This window comes from Rhinopithecus roxellana, chromosome 8 (genome assembly GCF_007565055.1).
Source record: "Rhinopithecus roxellana isolate Shanxi Qingling chromosome 8, ASM756505v1, whole genome shotgun sequence".
NCBI lineage: Eukaryota > Metazoa > Chordata > Mammalia > Primates > Cercopithecidae > Rhinopithecus > Rhinopithecus roxellana.
In genome coordinates this window covers 82,582,052-82,590,802 of record NC_044556.1, presented here as the reverse complement: position 1 = coordinate 82,590,802, position 8,751 = coordinate 82,582,052, and the positions used below count along the sequence as shown (strand labels likewise).

Here is an 8,751-nt window from a genome sequence, read left to right as displayed (position 1 = left end):
TCTACTAAAAATACAAAAAAATTAACCAGGTGTGGTGGCGGGCACCTCTAATCCCAGCTACTCGGGAGGCTGAGGCAGAAGAATCAGTTGAACCTGGGAGGCAGAGGTTACAGTGAGCTGAGATCGAGCCACTGCTCTCCAGCCTGGGCGACAGAGCAAGATTTCATCTCAAAATAATAATAATAATAATAATAATAATAACAATTAATTTATAATTATTGACCAGTTAAAACAGTTATTGCTTAAGATCGGGGTTTGAGATGGGAATGGGGTGGTAGTAAAGTAGCTGATTGTTGTCAGTTGATAATAGAGTAAATGTATAGAAGTGGTAACAGTTAATGGAAACTGAGAATATTTCCTGTGAACAGAAGGAGAGGCATGCAGGATCTAAGAAGGTAAATTTTAAACATGGAAATGACTGAAACACTTATACACAGATTGTGGGAAAATAGCTATTAAAGAAAAAGAAGGGATAACTATAAGAGACAGAGAGGCAAAATTACCAACAGAGTATGTCTATGCCCCTAAATACATAAAAGTGAATATAATCACATTTATATTTTTATTATGCTTACGTTTCTGGATATGAAGTTATAAAGACACACTGCTGACTTTAATTTACTTTTCCAATGTTCTATTACTCATATAAGACTTCAGAAGTGAAATGTAGTCCAAATAAAGCAATTCAAAATAATTGCACAATTGGTAGAATTAATGGACTATTGACTATAGTGAAGCATAATTTATTTAGCTCAATGCTTTTAAAACTTGTCATCAATGTGACAGTATATACCTGTTCTTTTCAAATAATATTTGATTAAGGCATTTTACAATCCCAATCATCATCACTGTGTGACATTCCATGGCCAGGAGTGTGTTATATTGTATTAATTCACACATGTATGCACTGATAGTACTCAGCTCCCAATGTGAATGAATATTGTGCATTTCGTGCTCTGTCGTGTCTCATTGCATTAATAGCCATGTGTGTGATGAGGTCTGTAATCTATGGCTATTTTACAACATTTTCAAATGCATTTGTCATGAATGGAGTAGCCAAGTACTTCATTAAGTAATCTAGTTTTCATGAAGCATATGTCTCCAAGAGCAGGTTGGCATTTAAGGTAATGTAAGTTGCTTTCATCTACAAAAGACAAAAAAGGAGGGCACTTATAACTCTTAATTTACATCAGATCTGTCTCATAATTCAAACAATGTGCTGATAAGACCTCTCATTTACCATTGTCACATATCTTCTTTTGGGTAGATATATTTAACTTTACACCAACTACTAAGGAGTTCTTCTGAAACCTTTTATTACAATACTTACTAGAACATATTGTGAGGGAGAGTGCAACCTATAGTAAGAGTCCTGACCACGGATACTTTGCATCCATCTTATTTTTTTATTATTATTAATTTAAAAATTGACTGGCAAAGATTGTATATATTCAAGGTCTACAACAAGATGATACATGTATACATTGCATAATGATTGCTATCATCGTATTAATGAACATATCCATAGTTACATGTTTTTGTGTATTTATTCCTACGATGAGAACTTTTTCTTTCTTTTTCTTTTCTTTTTTTTTTTTTTTTTTTTTTTGAGATGAAGTCTCACTCTGCTGCCCAGGCTGGAATACAGTGGTGCCATCTTGGGTCACTGAAACCTCCACCTCCTGGGTTCAAGTGATTCTCCTGTCTCAGCCTCCTGAGTAGCTGAGACTAAAGGAGTGCACTACCAGGCCCGGCTAACTTTTTGTATTTTTAGTAGAGATAGGGTTTCACCATGTTGGCCAGGCTGGTCTCAAACTCTTGACGTCAGGTGATCTGCCTGCCTCAGCCTCCCAAAGTGCTGGGATTACAGGCTTGAGCAACTGCACGTGGCCAGTGAGGACTCTTAAAATATGCTCTATTTCAAATTTCAATTTAAAAATACAGTAGAACTTAACTCATCTTATAACTGAGAGTTTGTACCTTCTGACCAGTATTGCCCCATTCCACTATGACCCACCATTCTCTCTGCTTTGATGAGTTTTAATGTTTAGATTCTACATACAAAAAGTTCAATGCAATATTTGTCATTCTGTGTCTGACTTATTTCACTTGACATAATGTTCTCCAGGTTCATTAATGTTGCTTGCAAATAGCAGCAAGATTTCCTTTTTTATTTTTATTTATTTATTTATTTATTTACTTATTCATTTTTTTGACAGGGTTTCTATCTCTCTGTTTCCCAGTCTGGAGGGCAGTGACATAATCTCAGCTCACTGCAGCCTCAACCTCCTGTGCTTAAGCAATCTTCCCACTTGAGTCCCAATCCCCGATCCTCAGTAGCTGGGACTACAGGTCCATACCATCATGCCTGGCTAATTTCTTTACTGTTTTGTAGAAACAGGGTTTCACCACATTGCCCAGGCTGATCTTGAATTCCTGGGCTCACGGGATCTACCAATATTAGCCTCCCAAAGTGCTGAGATTTCAACTGTGAGCCACTGTGCCTGGCCAAGATTTCCCATTTTTTTTTTAAGGCTGAATAAGAATCTACTGTGTATATATACCACGTTTTCTTTATCCATTCACCCATTAACAGACCCTTTTTCCCATATCCATTTGACATTTATTAGTGGCTTTAAAATTTCTTTTCTAAGGATATGAAACTATATGATCATTAAAATCACATATGGAAAATCACTTTAACAATAGAATGCAGTTAATGCAAATTATTCTGATTATACATGCATCGAGGCAAAAATACTAAAGCTTTAAATCGTTAGTTTTGAAGACATAGGGGACTAACTTCTGGATATTTTAGGTAGACATTTTTCAAATGAGGCCATGAACTCTATTGGGGTTTCAACAAACAGTGAAAGAAAGAAGTGGCACTGAACTTTCTTCCTCGGAGACTGGCCAAATATTGAGAACACAGAGAGCAGTGTCAACACCAAGGAAGAAGCGATAGGACATACTTGAATTGTGGAAAATCTTGGCAGAGATTAGGGGATTCACCAAAAAAAGGGTGATATCAGCTTCCACGTAAGTGGGCTTGCTATCATTGTCCCCCAAAATGTCAACAGGAAGCTGAACAAGTGGCCAGAGCTTTCCTGCTCTGAAGGCTTGGTAAGTTCAGGGGGTTGAAGAATTTGAAGATTTTCCTCAAGTGCTTTATCATGACTGACAGCCTCTTTATATTATACAACACAAATCCATTTATGGGATTGTTTTGTTTGTTTGCTTGTTTTAACCTCCAACAACTAGACTTGAGACAAACAAAGTGAAAACAATAACAAAAGTAATAGCCCTTCCAAGGGACTCAGCAGCCAAATCAAAAAAGAGCTGGCAGGACAATAATAAAACATATCCAGAGAAACAGAAGTGCTAAAGAATGTGGCTACCAGAAGAGAAGAGTTTAAAGATATTCAAGTACATCACATATACACACGTACATATAAGATATTTGGTGACTGAGAAACCTATGATTTTTTTTTTTTTTTTTTCACATAAAGTCTTAGGAGATATATTTAAGGAGAGGATAGTCACTGGTGAAAGAGACTAGTGACCCAGAAGATCCAGTGTAAGAAATATCAACTGGGCGCGGTGACTACAGCCTTTGTAATCCCAGCACTTCGGGAGACTGAGGTGGGTTGATTACCTGAGGTCAGGAGTTCGAGACCAGCCTGGCCAATATAGTGAAACCTCGTCTCTATTAAAAATACAAAATTAGCTGGGCCTGGTGGTGTGTGCCAGTAATCCCAGCTACTTGGGGATTGGTGAGAAAGGAGAATTGCTTGAACCTGGGAAGCGGAATTCACTGCACTGCAGCCTGCGTGACAGGGCGAGACTCTGTCTCAAAAAAGAAAGAAATATATTGGCAGCCCATTCGGAGGACCCAGAGATCTGTGTCTTGCTTCAACATTGTTTGGACGGAACAGATCCAGGGACTCTTTCTTCCAGCCTCCGACTACCCTGGGATCTCCTCTCCACTTGCAACCTCTGGGACCATCTTCTCGGCCATCTCCTGCTTCTGAGGCCAGCCAACACCGTTTTTGTGGTTAGCTCCTTCTTGCCAACCAACCATGAGCTCCCAGATTCGTCAAAATTATTCCACAGAGGTTCAGGCAACCATCAACAGCCTGGTCAATTTGCACCCGCGGGCCTCCTACATCTACCTCTGTCTGGGCTTCTATTCCCACCGCTGTAATGTGTCTCCGGAAGGCGTGGGTCACTTTGGCGAATGGCCGAGGGGAAGCTCGAGGGCACAGAACATTTCCTGAAAATGCAAAGCCAACATGGCGGCTGCGCTCTCTTCCATGACATGCAGATACCTTCTCAACATGAGTAGGATAAAACCCTGGATGCCACGGAAGCCAGCATAGCCTGGAGAAAAAACGGAATCAGACCCTTTCGGATCTTCATACCCTGGGTTCTATGCACACAGAATCCCATCTCTCCTGCTTCCTGGAGAGTCACTTCCTACGTAAGGAAGCAAACTCCTCAAAAAGATGAGTGACCACCTTACCCATCTCCATAGGCTGGCCAGCCCAGAGGCTGGGCTGGGTGACTATCTCTTTGAAAGGCTCACTCTCAAGCACGACTACGGGCCTACTGTGCCCAGGGACTTCTGAAGGGCCCCCTCATAAAGCAACAGGGCTTCTGCCTAAGCCTCCTAGGAGCCACTAGGCAGCTTTTTGAACTACCCTGGAGCACTCTCTCAATCCTTGGAATAAGTGGAAATAAAGCTTTATGAAGCAGAAAAAAAAAAAAAAAAAAAAAAAAGAAAGATAAAGAAAAGAAAAGAAAAAAAGAAAAGAAAAACATAGTGCAAAAATAGAGAAATCATAATACAAAAATCAAGAGACTTGGACTGAAGTATAGATTCAGGAGCTCTAAAACATGAACTATAAAAGTTTCAGAAGCAGCACAAATGAATATATATATATATATATATATATATATATATACTAATAAAAGTAGTGAGACAATAGTTAAACAAATAATAGAAATAAAAATTGATCGAAGATACATCAGTTTGTAAATCAAAAATCTCCCTAAGTTCTAGGCTAGATACACAATAATGAAAATCATAATAACGTGTTAGGTTGAAAGGAAATATCATAAGCTTCTAGAGAGAAAGAAAAAAAAAACTTACCTAGGAAATATATATAGATTCAGACTGGCAATTTCATCTCCTTTTGCAGCACTGGAAGCTAGAAAACAGCTGAGCAGTATTGATAAATTACTGGCAGAGAAAGATTTCAACCCAAATATATTATTTATCTGCCAGAGAAAATGAAAAATATTTGAAGGCATGAAAGAATTCCTGGAGTACATATTGCCATCACACTCCAAACTTGAGACAAACATCTGAATAAAGATTCTAAGCAAACATCAAATGAAAAATAATGAGGATTTTAAGATGAGGAAATAATTAGAGGAAAGAAGTGAGCCATAAACCTTGTGAGATATGCTTATGGACAAGTATAGACTGCATAGAAATGAGAAGTAGAAAAGCTGAATAAATGCATAGAAATGAGTAGAAAAGCTAAAGAAGAACGTTTAAAATAGAAAGGGGCCATCGTTAAGAGAAATTAGTGCTAGACTATCTTCACAAAAGCAAAACAATGAGAATGAGAAAGTGAAGAAAGGAAGGGAAAAATAAATTACTACAATGTTATCTACAAAATGAAGAAAGAGTGGGGGATGAGAGTACTGGAAATTAGAATACTGGAAAGATCCATGTTATTTGTGTTTGGGGGAATTTGAACATCTGTCATGGGAAAACATTTGGGGCATAGTGCTTGATTATAAGATCAGGGAAAGTGACTATATCTGTTAATAAATGGAAATGTGCGGTATTTCCACTTACCAAGGAAAAGAAAGAGTAATGAAGAAGACTTTGAACATAGAAGCAAGCATGAATGAAGTGAAAAAAAGAAAACTATAAAATAAGTAATAAATATGAAGTAAAATAAAAATCTAGTATATCATTAATTACGTATAATGTTAACAGATTAAAATCTTCCATTGAAACACAGAAATCAGTTTAGGGTTAAAAAACATCCTGAATGATCTTTACCATAAACATACCCTAATCATGGTAATAATTAAAGGTTAAAATTAAGAGATGAACAAATAGATAACAAGTGTATGCAAACAAAAGGCAAACAAGTAGAGTGATATTAATAGAAGACAAGGTGTAATTTAAGGTTAAAAGCAATTAACTGGATAAAGGACATTGGAAAATAAGTAGGCATTCTTATTAAGGAAATATGAGTTATAAATGTATGTAACAAAATTAAAAAAATAGATAAAAAACCAACATCTTAACAACAAGTAAAAGAACTTGATAAAATACAGTTATATTTGGAAACATCACTGTAACTCTTTCAAACTGGGTATGTGCAATAAAACTCAAGGGGAATCCTCCTTGAGGGGATAGTCACTGGTTATAATCACTGATGGTTATAAATCAATTCTAGAATTTGAATGTTCCCTATTTTCAAGAGAAGGTAAAATATAACATAAGAGGGTACAGCACAATTAGCTGAAGGAAATATGTGATTTGCTTTGGTTTATATCCTTGCATTATGTTATACCAGAAAGGCTAATATTTGTCTACTTTGAAACATGCAATAATTAAATTTAGAAATTATTTATTTCAAAATTGAGATTATTTCTCGCGTATATTTAAGCAAGCCATAAACCAAAAGAAGCAAGCAAATATAAGAATGTGCCTATTGCAATTACATACTTACAACATTCATGTCATTGATTTAGTGTGAATAATGAAGTGTACTATAAAAAGAGCATAGTGTGGTCATATTTTTTAATGAAGGAAAGAAACCAGGAGAAGAAAGTTAGAAAGTTGTTTACTGCTCTTCTGACTTTGCCTTTAGTTTGTAGGGGATACATTTCCCCTGTTGAGAGAAAACTTGCAAAAGCTCCAGTGTTTTGATGTATGGTATCTGAACTCCAAAGAGAATGTAATCTTTGTGGTAAGCTATCCAAAAGAAGTCCTCATGGAATTTGAGCAACCTCTGAAAAAGATAACCACAGCAGCAGGATGCTTCTCTAGAAATGAAAGCACTTCTAAGAACAAACAGTAAAGCATGCAGTTCTACTGTATTCAGTTCTTATGTGTGGTATCTACTTATAATTTCTATGTTTCTAACCATCTCAGGATGATCAGAGTGATTTTCTCCAAAAATATGTAAAAACACAATTAGACAAACTCCAACTCCTGGAATCAAATTATAATCGTTACATATTTAAATGTATCAGATCTGATATCCAAGGGATTCTTTATCATTTCTATAAGAAAAGGAAAAACATTCATAATAGAAAAACATATGCTTAGTATAAACACATAGACATACCTTTAATAACTAGCAATACAATTACAATAATAATGCTGACATCACCGTTAAATAAATATATTCAAATATAATGTTCTACAGCAATTTTTTTCTAATGATATTTATCAAAGGGAATGAGTATTAATAGACTAGGTATTTATTATAATACATGTTTAGATTAATGTGAAATATTCAGTATATTGAAAACTACACTTAATTATTTACGTATTTGGTTACTAGAAATTAAATGCTTGAATAATTAAAAGAATAATTAGTTTTTTATGGCTGAATATGGTCCAATTAAAAGAAAATGAAATCAAAAACAATGACAAGGAAATACTGAGTCATTTTTCTTCTCACAAATCAATTCTTAATTCAATTCAAATATAAAATATTAAATATCAAAGATAATTAAATTACCTTGATAATCCTTCACGCATCATCCAGGAGTTCATATACATTTTAAAAATTTTGAAACAATTTATATTTTCACAATAGATTCCCTTGTTTTAAGTTTGATTCCCTCAGAAGCTAATGTTGAGACATGGACTTGAATACACAGTTTTTGTGGGAGAGGATCTGATCCCAGGAAGCACCGATGGAGCAGAGGAAAAGTGCAACAAAGAAAGATAAAATGCCAATAAAATGGGATGCTATTTAGCGTTTATGAATAATTTATTACTGTATTTATCTAGGGCTCAAGCACCCAGAGATCTCCAGAGATTTTAAAGAGTACCCTTCCCTGTTTTCACACCTGAAGCGCAAGAACTTCAGTAGTTGAAGGATGCTCCCAAAGAAGTTAAATCCTTGGAATTTTGAGTTGTGTAAGGACCTTTGAGACATAGAGAAAGTTCCCAGGCAATGAATGAGTCTGTGGAGCTTGCAGTAGAAAGGCTTTGGGATGCATCCATGAAATAGCATATGGCGGGGACATGTAGATAGCTCTACACATTTTTAGGGCATAATGGAGTTCACAATATCTATTTTCTCCCAGAGACAATTTAAGAAATAGTAAATTAAAACCCCAAGATTATGTGAGCTGATTAAAGTTTTAAAGACATTTATTATAATCAGTGTGAATGTACTATAGTAAAAAGAACACACTTTTTATTTATAGCAAATTTGTTATAATCCAGTTCTACACATAAATTCTTATAGCTGTGTGACTTTCAAACAAGTTCTTAATCTTTCTTTTTTATTCAACTTTTATGTTAGATTCAGGGAGTACATGTTCTGGATTGTTACCTAGGTATATATTTCCCGATGCAGAGGTTTTGGGTCTGAATGATCCCATCACCCAAGTATTAAGCATCATACTCAGGAGTTTTTTCACCCCTTTACCCCCTTCCCACCTCCCCGCTCTCGTAGTCCCTAGTATCGATTGCTGCCATCT

At 35.9% G+C, this 8,751-nt stretch overlaps 1 pseudogene; it reads left to right on the top strand.

Moving 5' to 3' along the window:
• Positions 1–378: 378 nt before the first annotated feature.
• LOC115899000 lies at positions 379–4,628 on the top strand (annotated as a pseudogene).
• Positions 4,629–8,751: the final 4,123 nt, after the last annotated feature.